At 42.5% G+C, this 22,914-nt stretch overlaps 1 protein-coding gene across 8 annotated transcripts in view; it reads left to right on the top strand.

Annotated features, from left to right (window-relative positions):
- Nucleotides 1-4,774: 4,774 nt before the first annotated feature.
- The window catches only part of LOC148843012 (uncharacterized), a 67,129-nt gene continuing 48,989 nt past the window's right edge, over nt 4,775-22,914 (top strand). For 3 of the 8 annotated variants that reach the window (XM_088959652.1, XM_088959644.1, XM_088959648.1), the window contains exon 1: nt 4,775-4,891. The gene's annotated coding sequence lies outside the window, so the exon portion shown is untranslated. Of the gene's footprint in view, nt 4,963-5,222; nt 5,358-13,434; nt 14,151-22,914 lie in introns of those variants that run through there. The other 5 variants (XM_088959645.1, XM_088959646.1, XM_088959649.1 and 2 more) reach the window with 5 other exon arrangements.

Here is a 22,914-nt window from a genome sequence, read left to right on the forward strand (position 1 = left end):
TTAGCCCTGCCCCCTCGGTATCGGCACTCCTACTGTTGGCTAGCTATGTTGTCTGCTTAATTTTCCTTGTCTTTCCTTTAACATAGTCTTTCTTTGTTGCTGAAATGGACGGGAACTTGAAGGACAAACTCATGCAAGTAGCAATGGCAAAATCTAGGAAGGGCCCGGACGAGAGACCTCCAAGGAGGTTGAGCGAGAAGGAGCTGCCGAGGCCGAGAGGAGAATGGTGGCCACACTCAAGCGGCCAACCGATGCCCCTCAAGATTAGAGGGTGAAGACGTTGGCGGTGAGGGACCACCGAGCTAAGGGTGTCGCTAGAGGTTCTCGACAGTCGGGGCCTCATTCCTTAGATCCACGCGATGACATCCTGTTGGAGGTTCTCCCTGGGTTGTCATACACTACTCAATAAGCTGGCCAAGGTAATTCTTGATCTTCACTTGCTTGGTGCTATTATTCTAGTACTTAGTTTTTTTTAACTAACGAAGGTTTCTTGTGTCTTCGTAGACGTTCTTGTGCGTCATTGGCTTATGTGACAAGGTGGAGGTTTTGTTGTATTAACTCCGATTGTCGTAGAAGGAGAACAAGCAGCTGAAGCACCAACTGGTCGAGAAGTGGACCAGCCGAGAGGCCATTGTCAAGGCAGCCCGTGAGGAGCATGGGCACCGCAAGAAACTTGAGTCTGAGGTGACGGATAAGAGAGCAGCTGAGGGCTGACAGGGTCTCGTTGGATGGGGCGGAAGAAAAGCTTCAGGAGGCATCCGTTCGATCCATGAAGGAGTACAAGGCCTCTAAGGCCCATAAGGACGAGCTGGCCGAGTTTGGCACCGCTCCTTACTTGGAGGGCAATGAGGATTATGTCTCAAGTGTTGGTGCTCCTCCAGGATTTTGATGTTAGCCAGTTAGGGCTTCGTCCTCCAAGCCAACAAGCGGCGACCAACGAGCATGTTGACATCAAGGCTAAATGAAGGCACTCACATAGGGTTGAGGCTCCCACTGGACAACTTTGTAAGGGGCTCAGCCTCCCCCATCAGGGCCCTCTTTTTTGTAAAGATTTGAGTGCACAATGAATACACTTGAGTTTTTTTGTCAAACTTGTGCCTTTTTCTTTCTTTTTTTCCTCGTCTTTTCCTTTCTTTTTATGTAAGGGGCCAATGCCCTCATTGAAGAGGCATAATTTGCAAAGAAACTCATAAATCCTGGCTTAGCTACCTACGAAGGTGTTCCTCTTTAAGGTTGTTAAGTCAAGGCTAACTCTCATCGCTGAGGTCTCGGGACTCACTTCCTTAGTGAGAAGGAAGGGAGGTGATGCCTTAGTCTGCCTGGCGTATTTTTCTTTAAGGGTTTAGAGACCGGACTCGCATGTGGCCGAGGCCCAGCGAATGGTGCTCGGTTGAGGCTGTGGAGTACCTTTGCCTTAGTGAGGTAGCATTAATCGTTTAGTGTGTTTGTTCATCGCGTTTTGTGTTAAGCGATGGTTTGATGTTAGCTCTTTGGCTTAAACAGAAACTCACTTCTTCGGAGAGTCTTTGAGGATGAGGCCAATGTCAAAGGCTGCTCGTTAACGATGAATGAGTTCCCGTAAGCTTTTGCCTTAGCTAAAGAAGGCGACTAGGCATATGACCCTTTAAGAGTCATGTGTCTTGGGCCGATGTCCGATTCAAGCGTACAACCTTGGTGAAGGTTGTGTGCTATAGCCAGTCATTCGGCGATGGGGGGTGTCCTGACGATTGGATGAGACGAGGACATTTACACTAAAGTGACTCAAGCCGAGGAGAGATGAATTTGCATGCTTTATTCACAAAGTTTCCACTAGTCATATTTACACCATTGACAATACATTTAGATTTCATCGACATTCCAAGTGTGAGGCCACTGGTCTTCCTTTTACTAACAGAGCATGGGCAGGTAGGTAGAGGCTTCTCATATTCTCTAGTGGCCTAGCCGAAGGCTTGGATGAAGGTGCATTTGATCAAGTGGTCTACTAATTTTGATGCTTTCATGGTGGGCTTGACCCGACTTGTATTGTCTCCTCGGGCTTGGCCTCAGCTTGCTGGTTCGTCCCTAACGCCAAGCCCTTCCCAATGGTAAGGCTCCTCAGTTCTTGCCTTTTAGCGTTGTAGTGTAGCACTGCCTGGCAATTTGTCTGTCCCCCTAACTACTCCCACGCCATGCTCAATAGGAAACTTCATAACTAGGTGATAGGACAAGATGGTTGCCTTGGGTGCATGAAGGGCCGACCTCCTTATGATAGCATTATATGGGGAGCCTATGTCACACCGAAGATCTTGGTCATCTGTGTGACTTGCTGAGGCTTGGTTCCTATCATGACTGGTAGGGTTATCTTCCCCTTGGGTTTAATGACTTCTATAGAGAATCCTACTAGTGGCATGTCTACAGGTTGCAACTGATATGGCGTCGATTACATCTTCTCATACGTGTAACAAAATATCGGCTGAGGAGTTGTTGTCTACGAGGACTCTCCTCACAACATAGTTGGCGATGGTGATAGACACCACCAACACGTCATTGTGGGGTAGTGAGATCCCTTGTAGGTCATCGTCGGTGAAGGAGATGGCGTCTTCCGGCCTTAGTCCTTTAGGTGTCGATCTCTGGATGTTAAACTGTGAGCGTATGCATTTTCACCGAGACCGATCCCCCAACAATGACATCAGTAACTCTAGCCAAGGGGGGATGGGCTTGGGACCCAACCTGTCATTGTCGATATGAGGACAAGATGCCGGTATCGCCTCCGACATACTCTTTTAGGTGCCCGTGGAGGATGAGAGACTCGATTTTATCCTAGAGTTCGTAATAGTCTTTGGTATTGTGGCTGGTGCCACGGTAGTACTTGCAGTACTTCTTGGGGTTATCTCTTTTGGGATTCATTTTTAGTTTGGCCGGCCACCTCATATATTCCTCCTTCCCTACTTGCAATAGTATATGTATTCGGGAGGAGTTCATAGGCGTATTTTATTGAAGGAAGGGGTCGATAGCCTCTTTTTATTGTCTTTGTTGGTGTGGTCATTGCTGCGGCCTTCCCTATCCTTCCTCTTCATGTCTGTGACCCCTCAGTTGGTCTCAACCTTTGGTTCTTGGAGGCGCTCATTGGCCTCGACCTCCTTGACAACAATGTTCTTTTGTGCTTTCTTCAAGAACTTAGCCTTGTTCTTAGGTGGGGTTTTGGAGATGGGACCATTTGAGGGGTCCGGGCCGAAAACCGTTGATGGCTGCATGCATGGATATCGAGGGGTCAATGTCTCTTACTTCGAGCTTTTCTCACTTGAACCAGTCAATGTATGCCCGAAAGCTTCTTTCGCGCTTTTGCTTGATTGACATAAGAGGTATGACAATCTTCTAACATCGTTGATTGCTGACGAAGTGGGAGAGAAGGATGTTGGCAAACTGGTCACAGGAGTTGGGCTGAGGGGGAGCATGGAGAACCATCTGCGCACTGCTCCCTTGAAAGTGGCTTGGAAGGCTTGGCACATTAGGGCATCAAAGTACCCATAGAGGAGCATGAGTGCCTTGAAGCTCTCCAAGTGGTCATCTGGATCTGTGCTCCCACAGTAAGTCTCTAGAGTGGGAGCATTGAAGTGAAGTGGGAGCAACTCCGAGGTGATGGAATCAATCCGAGTGGACAAGGGGTTCTCACCAGTGAAGGCATCGCCTCGGCCCACCTTCACCAGCCATATTTGATCTTGGATTGCGCCTATATGCGCTTGATGGTCACTGAGTCATCGGTTGATAGAGGCTTGGACCTCGTCCAGGTTCTCTCTCACGTGGAATGGGTCGGCCTTGTTTTTCCAGAGTGCTCATATGCTGGCACGTCATGAGCCTTGTGAGCTTGGAGATTGTTGAGAAGATCGTGAAGATCTAACACTGGTGAGGGAGAGGTGTAACATCGGCCTCTAGCCCTCGAAGGAGGGCTGTAGTGGCCAGAATGCCCGCCATCGTCCTAGTTATCATGGGGAGCCAAGAGGTCTTTGACGGGGGCTTGCTGGCCCATTGATTGCTGTTGTTGGACATCGAGGGGTCAGCCTTCCTGGGGCCGATCGGGCACTGGCCTAGTGGTACATGAGTGGAGTGTCCACTGTATTGCCCTTGGCTTCCGACGAGGCGACCATCGTGCGGGCAGCCTCTTGTTGGATGCCCCACCTCGTCCAATCTTTGGGCTAGGTTGTTTAGCCTGTCGAGGACTAGTTTGAATTGGTCCATAGTAACTAAGTTATGAGCATTTTGAGTGTGGTCTTGCTTATCGACCATGTTAGATATTTGATTAATTATGTTAAGTTTTTCCTTAAAGCGAAGTCTTGAAAAATTCACACAGATGGCGCCGATTATTACTACCAAAGATGGGGCTGAGGGTAATAAGAGAAATTCATTGGTATTCGATGGCAACGAACTCGACTTATAAGTAGGAGGAGAGTACACATTAGAGGCCCCGGGTGTTATCCTAGGGGTAGAGACTCCAATGGTCAAGTTAGCCAAGTGCCAAAGAGGGATTGGACCAGGCTTGATAAGGGCTCAAAACTTAGTCTTTAATTGCCAATGATAATTCTCATGGGATTTTGAATGCAAGAGGGTAAGTGTGAATAAGCGTGGAACACCCCTTTTTATAGCTTACCATGCCTTGGAGTGGTTGGAGGAAGTTGGTGATGTGCGGCCAGTATTTAATATGACACATCACATGGCACAATCCGGGTTAAATCCGAATCCAATCAGATGCGGCTGTATCTGGGTCTGATCCGAATTCGATCGTATTACAGTCGAGTCAAAGAATACATACACGTGTATGTTGAGATGGATGAGGTCTGACGATTACTTTTTCTCATTCGATGCCCTAGCGCCTGCGACGAACAATCTGAGAGAGCCGTCACTCCCACTGTTGCAGGTGATATGCTCGTCAAACTATTTCTTTCCCGTTCGATTCATCTTTCTGTTCCTGCATTGTTCTCTTTAATGGTTTACCCTCTCTCTCTCTCTCTCTTCCCCATGTCTGCGTCTCTCTGCATCTCTTTCTCACTCTGTCTCTTTCTTTCTATCTTGATTCATTTCACCACCTTTGCTGTTGAATGATAAATGAAGTTATGGATCTTGTCTTATTTATATATTCCAAAAGATCTGCTTAATGCTTAAAATCTTCTTAGATACTTGGATATTATAGGCAAAATTGTTGTCTGTGTTAATTTATTAAGTGATTCAAGGCTTTCTTCAAATTATAGATGCACAGTTAGATGTGGCTCACAGATCGGATTCATTTTTCCTCAACATAGAGAGATTATCTGTTTTCACTGGAGTACTGAACTACGGAGGAAAATACCTCTGCTGCATCTACGAGTTCAGCACAAACCCGAAATGTATATCTGTTTTAACTTGAAGTTCGACTAGCCGTGTACTTAATTATAAACCTGGAATACATCCATCACGCTCTTGCAGTATTGCTGCATCTATAGTTTGCTTCCATGGATAGAATTACTTTATAATATGGGACTATGTGAATTTCAAGCAACCGATTGTGCGTACAACAATGCAGTGCATGTCTAGTGACTCCGGTCTCCAGGAACAAACACTGCAGATCCAGGTGTTTCTTGCCTGGATATTTGCCCACGTCTAGATATACAACTGCAAGTAACCTGAACTTCATTGTACCTAGTCTGTCTCATTGCACCATATAACTGAATCGGAAAAAAAATGTTGGATTTAATTTGAGGAAGAAACAGCTAGATTCTTATCCCATTATGCCATAATGAGTGGTCTCAACACAGACATACACACTCGACATAAAACTATAAATTATACAATAGAAGACAGGTATATCTGGAGTGCAGACATCCTCCACATTTAATAAGCAATAATTTCATTGTGTGGCATCTGAATGATATTCCAAAGAAGAAAATTCCACTTTTGAATTGTTGATCTCTTTTCCTTTTACTGTAACCTTTAGATTATATATATTTTACATGAAGGTCAGAAAAAAATCAATAGCTACAGAAAGGCAGTAGAAAGCAAAATTAAAGTTGATACTTGATCAACATAAACAAATTCACATGAACCCATATCTTGAACTAAGGCAGCATTATGAATCTTCCATTTTCATTATTTATTTCCATGTTTTCACTTCACATGAAGAGTTTTTTACTCTTCCGTATATGGTTTTTTTCCCTCCTTGTATCAGCATTATGAATCTGAAGCTCATTTCTTGATCCTGAAACTCTGAAGAAGAAAAAATATCACCAGATTTAAGAAGTAACGGAGGAGGGCCAAATCTAAGGATACTTAGACTAGTTAGTAGTTTCATGGTGGAAAAGGAACAATAAGTAGGCATGTAGACATATGAACGTATTTGCAAGCCTGCAATTTATTACTGAGAAGTAGTGCATTGTATCTTTAGTAAGCGGAAACTAGGAGTTATCCATAACTTAACCAATAATCACTGAAACCAATTAAAAAGAACTGGAACTCTAGAAGTAGTGCATCTTTTTAATAAATGGAAAGGATTTGTCCAGAACTTTCCCAAAAACTTTTATAATTTGATTTGGGTTTGGAAACTAAGCACTCTACCTTTTTTTTTGACAAGTAAAGAGGAAATTTTATTAAAGTATATAAAAAATAAGTGATACAATGATCTTCCCACACAAAGGCATGAGGTGCAGCCTCAAAATACCAAAAGATTATAGTTTAGCCCATAAAAGGTTATTCCTATGCACCCATTGCTTAGCTAGACAATCATGTAGCCCATTTGCCGATCTCCTTTCCCATTGAACATTGTCATGTTAGAAATGAGCCATTTAAACCTCTTCATCTCTCTCATTTAGGCCCAAACAACAGGTTCCAGAGACCTTAGCCAACTAATAACCAACCTGGAACCCCCCTGCCTTAATAAGTAATCTGTCAACACTCATCTCCTTAGCCAATTGTACCCCTACAAAACATCTTGAATCTCAACTTTGGTTGAATCCCCCACACCTAGCGGACCCAAGAATATAGCAACTGTGTTGCCAGTTACATCTCGGAACACCCCTCCTACTCCTGAAGGCTTGGGTTCCTAGACGGGTTCCTAGACTACTACCATCAAAGTTGAATTTAATGAAGTCGTCTTCAAGAGTCCATTTTATCAGAGGCTTGACCTGTTGACCATTAACGTTGAGCTCCTTGCTATTGCACCCCAATTCCTCCATAGATCATCAAAGGAAACTAGAGAGAAAATATCTAGTGCTTTGGCTCATAGAATGGTCCTACTAAAAATGCAATCCCAGATATCATCATTCTTTTCCTTATCATTAAAAATTCTGGCATTCCTCTCCTCGCAAACTGTCCTGACCAACGCTGCTCTAGCACATCTCCTCAAGATTTTATCCCTTCTCTTAGGCCACTTGAAAATGGTAGGGTCGGAGAGATCACAAATTTGTAGCAGCAAAAACCACTTGCACTCAAAAAAGATCAAACAACCTTTCCCACAAGTTGGCAGCAATAGGGCACAAGACAAGAAGATGGTAACAACGCTCACTATTGGCTTTACACAAGGTACACCAGCCCGAGGAGAGATTGATGTATGGTCTTTTTCTCTGTAGATTGTCTAGGGTATTTAGCTTCTTGATGATGCGCAATCAGGTCGGTCCTAGCTGTCGGTAACCTTGCCTCTGATGGAGCTGAAGATGCTTGAAACAAGGAAGAAACTAGAGATTTCCGGGGAGGAACCCGGTAAGAACACTCCGAAGCTCAAGTTAATATTCTTGAGAAGGCAAGGAAAATAATGGATTTCAAGACCAGAAAGCACAAATATCACATATCTCTTTCTCTGGGGGAAGAAGGTCTTTTATAACCACTTGGTGCACTCACTCCCAAGTTTCTGGCAGGTCAGGTATAACTGCCTTTGGGGGGGAGGGGCAGACACAACTGCCACTGTCCTCTCTGTTAGGGCCGTCTTTGCCACAACTGAGATGGCGGTAGCAGGTGGTCGTTACGGAGTGATTTCCATCTGTCAGATCCAGACCAGCCTGGCGTGCTGCCTCAGAGTACGGACCTGTCAGGTACGGTTTTACAGTTGCGCGACCTGGAGCCGAGGTGTCGGAGTGGTGCGCGAGGTGAAGTCTTGAGTTCGAATGGGAGTATGTCCTATTGTTCCGAGGTGCCGGCATACGGTCCGGACTGACCCGAGGTGGGTTAGTCTAGGCTTTGCCCCTCGCGGGCTTCTCTGTTAACCTCGGGATTCTTAGGGAGAGCTCGGGTTTCACCCTCAAGGAAGTGTGGGTTCCTTTTGGGGAGCTTGGGCCTCTTCTTGGGGAACTCGGGAGCTCGGGCCTCTTATTTAGGATATGGCCGTGCTACGTCACCGTGCCGATCTGACGTTCCTGCCAGGTAACCCCGTCTTCTTCCACGTGTTGCACAGCCAGGGGGTCGGACCAAATCTACCTCCATCACATCTCATGAAATGCTTCCTAGCAAAGAGCTTAAACCGTGGGAGGGATAGTGATGGGGTTTAACTTAAGGCGTATAAAAAGAGAACCAAAGCTGATCTTATGCTTATTTGGCATCATTATGATGATGTGGGGCCCACATGGGAGCTGGGTTAGCTGTTGGACAGGACTTATTTGACTTTCTTATATTTCTGGACAGTAAGGGTAATTTTGTAATTTTGCTTGTTGGGGGGGGTGTGTGGTTATGTTTGACAATAGGTCTTAGTCTATTAATTTCCGTTTGTTTAGCTTTATGTTTGTAATTGTTTGTGGCAAGTTTCTTCCTTTCGAAGGGGGGGGGGTGTGGTTATGTTTGACAATAGGTCTTAGTCTATTAATTTCCGTTTGTTTAGCTTTATGTTTGTAATTGTTTGTGGCAAGTTTCTTCCTTTTGAAGCTTCTTTCTAATTAAGCTTGTAAGGCTCATTTGGAGAACATTTTTGCCAATGAACAAAGAAGTTCTGTACAGAATCTGGTGTGATTTCCCTACCCTTAAGTGTGATTACCTAGGGTTTTCATCTTATTTTTATCTTTTCTCTTCTCTTCTTTCTTTGTACGTTGTTTGTTATACACATCTAGACCTAGGTTGCAAGAATAGTTCTAAATCACGAAGATCTTGCACGGTTGCACCAATTTGCTATCAGAGAAGGGATCAACACTATGACAACATGTAGTGAGAAGAACTTTAGAGGGAGATTGAATGATAGGAAATGGGATGATTTCATTTACATGATCATGGAAAGGGTTGATGCCTTGGAAGCTCAACTGCTCAAGTCAAGGAGTTACAGCAAGGTTCTCAACAGATTGTCCGTAGCTTTTCCTTATTCTCCTTAGCAATGTTGTTAATCTAGTGGACCATTCAGATTGTCCATATTGTCATTCGACATTGCAATTCATTCACATGTGACACTGCAGTGTGAAGACTGGTCGACCTTTGAACTATGAAGGAAGTGATAGTGAATCTGGATTTGATTACTGGAGCGCAGCTTGGTTGGTCGCTTTGTTAATTCCAACCCAGAAGTGGAGAAGATTGAGTGGGCTGATGCTGAATGGCGACTTGAGAAACCTTTTCGGGTGAGAAGATTGATTGCTGGTTTTTTTCTGTTCACTTTCAAAGGTGACGAGGCAAGCAATGTCCTGATGAGAGAATAGAATTTGATTCGAGTGCCTGACCTCAAAATTGGGAGATAGAATCCTTTAGTTGGAGCTATTAGAAATTTGGGTCCTTTAAACATGGTAAGGATGTGGAGGATTTAGGCTTGTTGGTTCTAGAACACTTTCTTGGAAAAACTTATTTGCTACTCAATTTTAATTGAAGTTGAAGAGATCTACCTTGTTCCTACTTCCCTGTCTCTTCAGTTTGCTAGTGAAGTTTTCATGGATTGTCTACATTTTATAGGCGTTTTATTCAGAATTTCAGTACAACAATGGCACCTGTAACTGATTGCATGAAGAAGGGCTAGTTCTTATGGTCTAATGCAACAACCAAAGCTTTCGAAGAGATCAAAAAGGGACTAACAGACAGCAGCACCAGTCCTTCGTCTCCTAGACTTTTCAAAGGTCTTTGAAGTACCTTGTGATGCCTCTCATGTTGGGATTGGAGGAACTCTTAGCCACGAGGGTCACCCGATGGCTTTCTTTAGTGAGAAACTTTAATAAAGCCATGCAAAAATACAACACCTATGACAAGGAACTTTTACGTTGAAGTGCATGATTTGCGTTATTGGCGACACTATCTTATTCCCAAAGAATTTGTTCTCTTTTCTGATAATGAGGCCTTGAAGCACATCAATTCTCAAAAGGGGATGAATCAATGACATGCCAAATGGGTTGCACTCCTCCAAGAATACAATTTTGTGATCAAACACAAGGCTGGGAAGGAGAATAAATAGCTGCTGCACTTAGCCAAGTGGTCTATGTCCTCTCTATTATGGTTGTACAAGTGGTAGGCTTTGATGTGCTCAAAAGAGACTACCCTACATGTTGAGATTTCAACATTTTCTATGTAGATTTGCAGCCAGGAAAGCAAGCAACATACCCAGAATTTTCATTACATGATGGTTTTTTCTTCGAAGGGACTCATTTGTGTCTACCCAATACCTCACTTAGGGAAGAGATAATTTGGGAACTACATGTAGGGGATGTTGCAGGTTATTTTGGAAGGGACAAAACCACTGCCATGGTTGAAGATCGTTTCTATTGGCCAAGACTCAAAAGGGATGTAGCTAAGGTTATCAAGCAACGTCGTGTATGTTAGCTAGCAAAGGGAAGAAAACATAATGATGGTTTGTACACTCCACTCATTGTTCCACATTCTCCTTGGCAAGACCTTAGCATGGATTTTATTCTAGGCCTCCCTAAGACACTCTACGGGGGCATGGTCCCATCTATGTTGTCTTTATCGCTTCTCTAAAATGGCTCATTTCATTCCTTGTAGCAAGACATCTGATGCTGTACACATTGAACAACTATTCTTTAAGGAAGTTGTGCGTTTGCATGGCCTACCCAATACTATTGTTTCACATAGAGATGTCAAATTTATGAGTTACTTTTGGAGGACTCTTTGGTGTATGTTGAATACTAAGTTAAAGTTCTCTTCAGCTTTTCATCCTCATACTGATGGGCAAACTGAAGTTGTGATTACAAGCTTGGGGGATTTACTATGTTGTTTGATGAGTGATCATGTTACACAGTGGAATTTGGTGGTGCCCACAATAGCTCCATGAATAGAAGTGCAGGTTGCAACTGAGATAGTGATGGAATTCAGCCTAAGAAGCTTATGGATCTAGTTCCTTTGCCATCAGAGGCAAGACCAAGTGTTGATGCAGAAAATTTTGCTAACCACAATACCACATTAAGGAGATCCATGATGAGGTTAGGAGGAAGATTGCAACCAACAATGGAGCCTATAAGTCCCATGCTAACTTACACACAGGTTTATTGATTTTAATGAAGGGGACATGGTAATGGTTCTGATTTTAATGAAGGGTGCATAAGTCTGAACTTTTTTTTTGGCTCAGTTGTAATTTGTGTTGTTGTTTGGGTTCACACCTTGTGTCCCTCTTAGGATGTTTTGTAAAACTTTGATGTACCCCCTCTGTTTCTTAATAAAACTTCATCATTTATCAAAAAAAAGGTACGAATCAGTTCGGGTCATTATGCTAAGATAATACCTAGAGGCGTAAACTTTGTAGAAACTCTGTAGAAGACCATATCTTTCTAGCTGGGGAAGAAGGGGGAGAAGGTGCAGAAACTGAGCTGTAACAGAACCTCAACCTTAATGGAGAATAGGTTTGTAGAAGTTACAAGATGGAGGAAAGCAATGAAGATTGAAGCAAAAGACCTCATCCTTGAAGAGTTGAAAATCAAAGGCTTGCAGAGCTTGAAGATTAGGGAGGCAAAGAAAGCTACAATTCTGTTGGAAGGTTTGGAAGTGATCGATTGGATGAAGAAGTTTTTTTCAGAAGCAAGTTGTAGAGGTAAACAAGTGAGCTTTATGGAGTTCAACTTAGATGGAAGAAAAAGATGAGTTGGATTGTAAAAAGAATGCAAAAGGACACTATATAACTCTGCAAGAATTCTTTGGGGGAAGAAAGAAGCAGTTAGTTTGCTTCCCAGAAGGTAGAAGGGGAATTGGATGGAAGGCAGTGGCAGAGGTACTGTGTGATTTTACTCAACAGCTGAAATCAGAACAAATAGAGGTGGTGGCAAAGGAAGAGAAAGTGTGTAAACAAAAGAGAGAAGAATCTATTGAGAGGAAATGGATGATTGTAGAAAAAGGAAAAAGAAATTGTAAACTGGTAGCAACAATAGGAAAGGAGGACTGGGAGAAGAAATTTGTGGAGGAAACTTCAAGGCCACCAAAGGATTGGAGGGGTATTGTGCAGTCGGTACTCAGAGAAATAAACCTTCCAAAACCAATGGTGATTACACCTTATGAATCTTGTAAAGCTCTGATAGATCTAGGTGAAGTTGAAGTAGAGATTTCAGCTTTAAATATTCAATCAAAAGTTGGTGCTGCAACAGTCTCGAAATGGTGTCCTCTCTCAAATACTAAAAGTTTTGAGATTGAGGACAATGTATTAGTCAGACTGCTTGGGTTACCTTTCAATCTTTGGAAGGAGGTATTATAGTCCATTGCTATAATCTGTGATGCAAGACTAGATGGTGTCTTTGATCTGGATCTTCATTCAGTCGCATTGAAGCTAGCCGGAGTTAAACCCAGTGACATCCCAAAGAAGTTAGAGGTTGTTTTAAATGGTGTAGTATACCCTGTCTGGCTTGCTACCTCCTTTGAAGCCCAACTATGGAGGGAGGGACGAAGGGACAAAACAGGCCTGGTTACGTGGGTTGCAAGGCAATTCAGTAACTACAAAAGGGGCTAAGTCATATATGAGGAAATCAAGAAGAAAAAGGAAAAAGAGGAAAACATAGAGACTTGGGGAAAGTCAGCATGGCAGGGTGGGCAGAGGGATGGCAGATCCTATGTTCAGACTGTGACAGGAGGATTAAATGGGGTCATATATGAGACAGGAGTTCAAATTTCAAAAGAAACTGAGCGTAGGTCGGCAAGGGCTCAAGTTTCAAACCGGTCTTGTGAGCTGGTTTATTCTGGTCCAGTGAACCAAGACCAGCCACATGAAATTTTAAGTAGACACATGACTGGTAAAGAGATTGGGGGTTTGGGCCCTGGCCCATCTGAAAATAAAGGGCCACTTCTTCTGATTGGGCCGGTTGTTTTAAAACAGGTGGACCCAAGTTTTAAGAAGTCATATGCCTCTTTAAGTGGGCACGTGATTGGTAAAGAGGTTGGGGGTTTGGGCCCTGGCCCATCTGAAATTAAAGGGCCTCTTACTTTGACTGGGCCAGTTGTTTTAAAACAGGTGGACCCAAGCTTTAAGAAGTCATGTGCCCCTTTAAGTGGGCACGCGACTAAAGGAAAAGGGTTGATAATAGACAAAAAAGTTGGTCTATTATCGTCCTCATTGAGCAAGAGGCAACCACCACTCGCAGGAAAGAAACCTAGCTGCAGTGGAGCGGCAAATCAGAACTGGGCATGGGCCCCAAGCTCTAAGAAAACAGTCAGCTCCCTAGAACGGCGCATCCTGAGGTTCAAGAAGCACTCGACGACTGTGGAGTCAGGGTGTTCTTTCATTCCAGAGACGGTAAATTAGGAGGTTACAGACCCTTTTGAAGATTGTGCGACAGAGGAAGAAAGCAGTTCAAGATCAGATTTGGAAGGTTCCTCAAGTATCGGAAGTGTGGAACTTAAAAAGATAAAATCACTCAGTGCTGATGAGAGCTTACACACGGAGCTGTTACTTTTGGAAAATGATGGCTTTGAAATTACTGACTCAGCCCAGAAGAAGAACTCTCAACTACCCAAGGAAATGGAGTTTACCACAACTATTATAGAGGAGAGGTAGGGGATACCGGTTCCTAAATATGCTCCCAGTTCACTAGAGCAGTACGACATCGATAGAGGACTAGAGGAACAGAACACATCTCGGTCACCGATCACAGAGTCATCAATCAGGGGACAACACCTTAAGACAGACTCTGATGCAAGGACTAAAACAACATTGATCGAACACAATGGGAATCCACAATCACCTATTTTGGAAGGATTAACTGTGACCTTACTCCCATGTGTCGTCTCTTCGGAGTCATTGCCCCCTTCCCACAACCTTTCAGGTAATCTTGTCAATTCGTTTTTTGATACTGACGTGGGTTTTGTGCCTGGAAAAGGTACCTATGCAGCTCAACTTGAAGCAACAACCATGGATGGAAAGTTTTTAAGTGGGGACAAGGGGGCCAAAGAACAAGTGGAAAAGGAATTAGAGAAGATCTGGGATCAGATTTGTATGTATTTGGAGGAGTACAAGAAATAAGAGGAAGTGGTAGGAAAATACGAGCCTTAAGAAGTTTTAGTAAAAACAGGGGTTCAAAGTAGCAAAAAAGTTGGGGATGAATCAATCTTGGGAAAGATGCAGAGGGAGGAATTAGAGAGGATTTGGGGACAGATTTGTGCTTTCCTTGAGGAGTATAGGCAATAAGAGGAATCTTTGGAGGAAAATCAAGGAATTGCGGAAGGGCGGAACATAAAAGAAGCAGTCTTAAGTAGATCTGAAACAATAAACAACCGAAGGAAGAAGAAAAGATCAGAGGTGGAAAGGTTGATCTCAGATATAGAAGGAGATTTAGAATTTAGCGGAAGAGGGGAGAGAAGGAAAGCCTCCAAGTAGGGGCCTGACCTCAAAAGGGGAAGTCAATTCTCTTATCTCCATGAAAATCATTAGTTGGAATGTGAGGGGCATGGGGAGTGCTAGGAAAAGAAGGCTAATTAAGGACCTCCTTAGAAGAGAAAGGCCGGATATAGTGATGCTATAGGAGACCAAATTAGCTGATATTGATAGAAGATAGGCAAGAAGCATATGGAAATCTAGAGGAGTAAGTTGGGTTTCAGCACCTTCTTGGGGGGCTTCGGGAGGCATTGCCACTTTTTGGAGAGAGGATATGGTGGAGGTTTTGGAGGAGCTAATAGGTAATTTTTCAGTGTCATTAAAATTCAAGATGGTAGAGGATGGATTTACTTGGGCACTAACTAATGTCTATGGACCAAGCAAATATAGAGAAAGGAATGATTTTTGGGAAGAACTTTATGGGATTCAAGGGATTTGGGATGGCCCGTGGTGCTTGGGGGGGATTTCATTGTAATTTGTTTTACGAATGAATCAAATAACCCCCAACAGGTCATTACAACCAGCATACAGAGATTCAATGATTTCATTAATAATTGTGAGTTGAAGGAACTCCCATTGTTGCAAGCCCTCTATACTTGGTCCAATTTTTAAGAGACACCAAATTGCACCAAGTTAGATAGGTTCCTTTTCAATGAAAGCTGGGAAAACAAGTGGGAGCACTTGATAACAAGAGCTCTACCTAGAGTCACATTTGACCATTGCCCCATTGGCCTAGGACAGGAGTCGTTTAGGCAAGGACCCTGACCCTTTAGGTTTGAAAACATGTGGTTAACTCACCCGGATTTCGTAAAGAAGGCTGAGGAATGGTGGAGAGAAGACCTAAGGGGGGTGAAGTGGAAAGGAGTAAGATTTCTTAAAAAACTAAAAAGTTTGAGAGCACATGTGAAGGATTGGAATAGGGAGCTATTTGGAAGAATAGAAGAATTAAAATCCTCTTTGATGACCCAAATAGAGGAATTAGATGTGAAGGAATCCCAAAGAGTCATAACTCTCAAGATAGAGATTGGAGATGGAAGCTGAAAAGAGAGTTAGATGTCATTTTGAGAGAAGAAATGAGATGGGAACACTAAATTTTTTCATGAACTAACCAATGGAAGGAGAAGGAAAAACCTAGTTTCCAAACTGGAAGTGGATGGACTAGTCCTTGATTCCCAAGAGAGGATAACCAATTGTTTTGTTGACCATTTCAAATCCATATTAAGGAAGCCCCTAGGTCCTAGTGTGGAGTTGGAAGGTGTGACCTAGTAGAGGCTTCCAGAAGAGAGTAGAAGCTGGCTAGAAAGGAATTTTGAGGAGGAAGAAATAAGAAAATCTGTCTTCTCCATGAACAGATCTAAAGCACCAGGGCCGGACGGACATAATCAAGGAAGACTTGATTGAGGTCTTTAAGGAATTTGAAGATAATTCAGTGATTAGTCGTGGAGTTAACACTACCTTTTTAGCCTTAATTCCCAAGAAGAAAGAGGCCAAGCATCCAAAGGATTTTTGACCTATTAGTTGGGTGACTAGTGTATACAAGATTGTGGCTAAGGTCTTATCTTTGAGGATTAAAAAGGTGCTTCCTTGTCTTATCAGCCAAGCCCAAGGAGCTTTTGTTCAGGGGAGACAAATAGTAGATCAGATCCTAATGGCAAATGAATGTGTGGAGGAGATGAGGAGATCATGTTGTAAAGGTTATTCTTGTAAACTAGATCTTGAAAAGGCTTACGACCAAGTGGATTGGGGTTTCTTATTACTCGTGCTAAGGAAGTGTGGGTTTGGGGATAGATGGTGCAAATGGATAAACGATTGCCTTCCTCTTGCCATTACTTCATCCTAGTCAATGGGGTAGTTAACGGTTTCTTCCCAGCTAGCAGGGGTCTGAGACAAGGTGACCTCGTGTCACCTTTCCTATTCACTTTAGTTGCTGATGCTTTTAGTAGGCTTCTCTCAGAAGCGGATAGGGCTGGATCCTTAAGAGGGTGGAGAATAGGTAGAGATAGAGTTTCAGTAACCCATCTTCAATTTGCAGATGACATAATAATCTTTTGTGAAGGTTGTGATCTGATGGAGGTAAGAAATCTGAAGGATTTGATAATTCACTTTGAGAGGGCCTCAAATTTGAAGATAAATTTTGAGAAAAGTTGTGTTGTGGGAATATATTTGAGTAGAGGGGAGATGGAGTTTATAGCAACCTCGTTAGATTGCACATGGTCTTAATTGCCTCTATCCTACCTAGGATTTCCCTTAGGCGCAAATCCAAAGGAAAGTAGGTTTTGGAACCCGGTGGTGGAAAAGTTCAAAAAATGATTGGCAACATGGAAGAGAAACTATATTTCCTTAGGGGGTAGAGTTACTTTGATTAAAGCAACTCTAGCCAACTTGCCTTTATACTTCCTGTCAGTCTTTAGATTTCCTAAAAGGGAGGCAAAGAGGTTGGAAAAACTGATGAGGGACTTCTTATACGAACCTGTGCAAGAGCAAAAAGATCACTTGATTAGGTGGGAGGTGGTGAGTAGAAGCAAAAATGAAGGAGGCCTAGGCTTAGGGAATGTGGTGAGTAAGAATGAAGCTCTTTTAGGTAAGTGGATTTGGAGGTGTTCCTTGGAGAGGGAGAGGTTGTGGCATGAAGTAGTGAAGAGTATCCATGGCTGTTCTGAGTCAGGTTGGGACGCGGAGGTATCCCGAAGGGCTTTGCTCACAACACCTTGGAAGGCTATTTATGGTATTCTCTTAAAGTTCCTCAAATTTGTAAGGTATGATGCTTGTTCTGGAAACTCCATTATTTTTTGGGAAGATATTTGGGTGAGCACTTAACCCCTAAATGACCGCTTTCCTTCTCTCTATTCCATCTCCCTCTTTAAGTTCCCCCCCGGTTCGCCCTTTGGATTTAAACTGGAATTTTGGGTTTCGAAGAGGGTTAAGGGATGAAGAACTTCTTTGTGTTTCAGAGCTCTTGTTGCTTCTTGACTAAGTGTGCTTGGACCCCCCTAACCTGGATAAAAGGGATTGGTCTCTAACCTCGGTTGGCTCCTTCACTCATGCTTCTTTCTTTAAAGCCCTTTGCTCCAATCCCTCCTCTCAGGTGTTCCCTGTTAATGAGGTCTGGTCAAGGCCAATTCCTCCTAAAATAGCAGTTTTCTGTTGAGTAGCCTACTTGGGTAAGATCAATATGGTGGAAAACTTGCAAAAGAAGAAACCTTACTTGTGTTTGTCCCCAAATTGGTGCTTCTTATGTAAAGTGAAGGGTGAGGACTGTAACCATTTATTGATATCGTGCTCTTTTACTGCCAATATTTGGAAATGGGTTGTTGCACTATTTGGGTGCAGGTGGAACTTGCCCTTCGAAGTAAAGCTACTGTTCATTCCGGCTGCCTTTGGGAGATTGACAAAAAGAGGGAAGTTAATGTGGAAATGTATCAGAGCCACTACCTTGTGGACTTTATGGGAGGAGAGAAATGCTAGAATATTTCAAGAAAAGGAAAGAGGTCTTGCTGAAATTAAGGAATGCATAATGACAAGGACAGTCTTGTGGCTAAAATCTTCACACTTGTTGGCAGATTACTCCTTTGATGACTTAAAGGAGAAACTGGGCAGCAGTGGCTTCTACAGTCTCCACAAAGAACAAATCACAAGCTGAATGGGAATCCCCACTGGATGGAGTGGTAAAACTGAATTTTGATGGTAGCTGCCAAGGTAACCCAGGGCCATCTGGAATAGGAGGGATTCTGAGAGACAAAGATAGCAACATGTTGTCTTTATTTTCAGGACCAGTTGGTGTTGGTGATTCTGTAAGGGCAGAGATACTAGCAGCGGTACAAGGTATACAGATGGCCAGTTCACTTGGAGTGAATAAATTGATAGTAGAAGGGGATTCCAAGGTAGTAGTGGGCTGGTTGACAAGTCCAGAGACAGCTTGTTAGGGCTATGGGGATTTGTTAAAGAAAGTTAAATGGCTGACAAGGAATATGTCAGTCAGGTTTCAGTGGGTCAGCAGATCAGCAAATGCAATGGCTGATTCTTTGGCCAAGCAAGGGGTGTCAAGGGGAGATCTGTTTTGGGCCACTTTGTAACTGTGTTTCAGGCTTGTGTTTGTTTAGTTTTTATGACTCAGTCCTAGGGGGAGGTAACACCTCGTGCCTCTTCCTAGGCTGAATGTACTACTATTTTTTTAATTAATAAAACTACTCTCATTAATCTAAAAAAACATTTCCCTAAATGTGTTTATAAGAAGCTCCATTCAAGAAATTTGGGTCCTTTTAAAATCAAGAAGAAAATTAGCTCTAATGCTTATGTACTTGAGTTGCTGGATGATATGGGTATGAGTAGTGCGTTCAATGTGGAGGATTTAACGTTGTATAATGGTGATGCAACCAATATGGACCAACCTGTAGGCTGCTTACCACAGCCTCCATTTCTAAGGAAGAGATTGAAGATGTTATTGATGATCAAATTGTTTCAATACGACATGGGGGATATCACAAGTTTCTTGTCAAATGGAAAGGTCATCGTCATTTTGATTGCACTTGGCTCATTGCCAATGAGTTCCAACACCTGAACTGTGATATGTATGAGAGGTACCTTCCTTTTACTAGACAGAGCCAAGTTTTTCCAAGCCGGGGAGAGATGATGAGGATCAACTTAAGGTGTATTAAAAGAGAACGAAAGATACTCGTATGCTTATTTGGCATCATTATGATGACATAGGGCCCACATGGGAGCTGAGTTAGCAATGAATCAACTTGGGAAGACCCTAGAGTCTTTAGTCCACCTTAAGGTGCTCTTTGTGTGGTTGAGTTTGCTGCTGGACAGGACTTATTTGACTTGATTACCTTTCTAGACAGCAATGTATTTTTGTAATTTTGCATGTTTGGGGGGGTGTATCTTTTGGAACAGGTCTTAGTATAGTAATTTCTGTTTGTTTGGCTTTATGTATGTGATTGTTTGGGGCAGGTTTAGTATAACCTAGCATCTTTTTGTAAGTGGCTTGTTGGGCAAGCTAACTTGGGAGGCAAGTTTCTTCCTTTCAAAGCTTCTTTCTTATTAAGCTTGGAAGGCTCATTTGAAGAACAATTTTGCTAATGAACAAAGAAAGTTCTCTACAAAATTTGGTGTGATTGCCTAGGGTTTTCATCTTATTTCTATGTCGTCTCTTCTCTTCTTTTGTTTCTCTATTAGTTCTTTGTTCTACACATCTAGACCTAAGTTGGTTGCAATTGGCAACAAGTAGGGTGAATCACTACTCTAAACATCATGACAATGGTTACAAAGCTTACCAATATCCAATCAATCATTCTCCCAAAAGCACACTCTAGCTCCATTACAAAATGCCAATTTTGGAACCAACATGCTGCATGAAGTTTCTGTTAGAGGTCATTGCCTCCTTCGATTTCTGTATATTCTGTATGTATTTTTCTACCTAGTGATTTAAAAGGTGTGCTTGAGGCGCGCCTAGGCGGACAAGCGAGGCGCATTTTGGGGTATGCGCCTTGTGCCTCAGCCCAGGCGTGCACTTTTTTAAAATTTTGCGCTTTTTGCGTTTTTTTTTTGAGTCAGATAGCCCCCGGACCCTTGACCACGCCCCTTGAGGCAAGCCCGAACAAGTCTATGTTAGGGTCTGAAATTCTTATTTGCTAATGTTGTTCATTCATTCATTGCAATAAAATATCTTCTTAAAAGGCAATGAAAGTTATAAAATCATTGTTTTTTATGTGAGAAATAAGAAATTCAGACCCTAACATAGACTTGTTCGGGCTTGCCTTGACGGGCATGGTACAAAGGCGACTCATAGAAACAAGAATGCAATATGTTTTACACCACATTAGCTACTTGAAGCAATGCAATCAAGGAGAAATGGAGATTGCGGGTTTTACATGCTTGAAAATGCTTTATATGTTTGCTTTTATTTTTAAAATTTCATTTGAATACACTTTACGTGCTATGTTTATGTATTTTAATTTTAGGTAATAGGTTTTTTGAAACATTTATTTTAAAATTAAAATTTATATTTTTTATTAACATTATGTTTAATATTTTTTGATTTCGTTGCATCTTTAAAATTTTTTTGGCATTTTTTTTGAATTTTCTGACTTTTTTTTTAGCTTTTTTTTTTGTTGTAATTTTGCACCTTGCTTAAAAAGGCGGGCGCCTTGCCTTGCGCCTCAGGCGCAAATTGGCCCTTGCGCTTTCAAAACACTGTTTCTACCTTAACAAAAGCCTAGTTTCTGTTGTATGAAGTTATTTCGCCATATTAAGGATACTTACCTCCATTCTGAAATCAACTGGGGTCAACATGATCATAAGCCATCCTTAATTGTATTTACAAGTCCTTAAAGGACCACACCCTAGAAAAGCTGCTCCCTATTGGTTCATTGTTTTGCTAATAACCCATCTGCTATACAATTTGGTAGTCCTTGGTGTCCATTTCTAGAATATTTCAATCTCTTCTGTTAGTTGCTTTATCTCTCTCATGATTCCTCTATAGATCCATGATGCTGTATCGGGTTTCCTTAGCAATCCTATTATTCTTTTAGAGCCCCCTTCCACATGTAATTGTTCCAATGCATTGATATAACTAATCTTAGACCATGATACAGCCACTAGCTCTGCTCTGATAGAGCTTCCCTGACCTATTTATATTGAATATCGAGCCATTATATCACCTCTCTTCATTTCTGAAAACTACCCTTATTCCTGATTGATCCGAATTCCCAATGCTGCAGCCAGCAAAGTTGAGCTTTGGTTCATCTCTCTTGTGGTGTTAAACTAGAGATGGGTGGGAATGGATCTAAAAGCTGATGATTTAGCTACCTGTGAGGCTGTGGCAATTTTGGATTTTATAGTCTGTGGAGAAAATTTGAAATCCTTCAAATGCGTAAGGGACTCAGATGGACTAAGAATTTCCCAGTGTTCTTTTTTTGAGGAAAAGATAACTTGTATTCAGAAAAGGGAAGAATGTACAACATGCCTCAAAAACAAAGAGGGCAGCCCAGACCAATTAAGCAAACATTGGATCAGCACTATACAAAAAATTCCTTCCCAAACGTGGCTTTGCTAAATCATCAGCTGCTTGATTATTCTAGGGGGATCCATCTAAAAGAGCAGTTCAGAAAAGATGACAGCTCATGAATCTCTGACAGGAGGTGAGCAATCCTCCACGGACCCTCTTCCATGCCTTTAGCCTACCTAATGGTGTTTCTAGAGTCTCCTTCAACAGCTAAGGGGCCGAACTGCTGAAGTGTAGTCTCTTAGCAGTCCTTAAGCCCTCAAGAAGGGAGCGAGTCTCTGCTTCAGAAGCATCTGCAGCTGATATAAGGCCACTGAAAACACACGCTATGTCTCCATTTAAGTTCCTGAAGATGCCCCCTATTCCAGCTACCAAGGGAGGAACAAGTGATCTTCTGAAATTATCATCAAACTGCAGCAAATAGTCACACTCCCTTCTGGGGGGGAGAAGAGCTACTGCAGGGGAAGTGAATAGGATCTGCTGCTAGTTTCTTTGTAAATCACCTCTGTGACTGCCTGCAAACAGCTTATGGACCAGCATCCAGGAAAAGGTTAAGGGATAAAGTCTTCCTTGATTGAGTGTTATTTCTTGGACTCCCTCTTCTTCAGGTTCCTTCTCTTGTGCTTCTTTCTATTGCATCCATTTCTCTTGGGATTTTCTTTTTTTGGAAAGATTAACACTTGTTGCTTCAAAAAAGGAGACCTTCCTCTTGGTTACCCCCTCATTGGTGTCTTCTTTGCAAAGTAAATGGTGGGACCTACTATCACTTACTTATCTCTTAACCTTTTTTTCCCCTGTATTTGGGTTTGGTCTTTCTCTTCATTGGTTGCAGGTGGAGTCCTCCAAAATTCAAATTTTATGCAATCTTTGTTTGCTCCTTCAACATTTGTTTGGACAAATAAAAAGGGAAGGATTTTGCCGAGGTGCATCAGGACCGCAGTCATTTGAACAATATGAGAAGAAAGAAATGCAAGAATTTTCAATGAGAAAGAAATAAGTAAGGAAGCAATTATCGAATACATCACTATAAGGGTGATTCATTGGGTAAAATCCTTAAAGAACTTTTCATCCTTTGCACTTGATATCATCAGAAAGTGGAGGGAAGTGGTAGGGACATCATCAAAAAGAATTTGATTTGTGGAAGCTGGATGCCACCAAAAAGTGTTTACAAAACTTTACTTTGATGGTAGTGGCATGGGAAACCTGGGGT

The sequence above is a fragment of the Nelumbo lutea genome, chromosome 8 (assembly GCF_056320005.1).
Source record: "Nelumbo lutea isolate HS-2025 chromosome 8, American lotus-T2T, whole genome shotgun sequence".
Lineage (NCBI taxonomy): Eukaryota > Viridiplantae > Streptophyta > Magnoliopsida > Proteales > Nelumbonaceae > Nelumbo > Nelumbo lutea.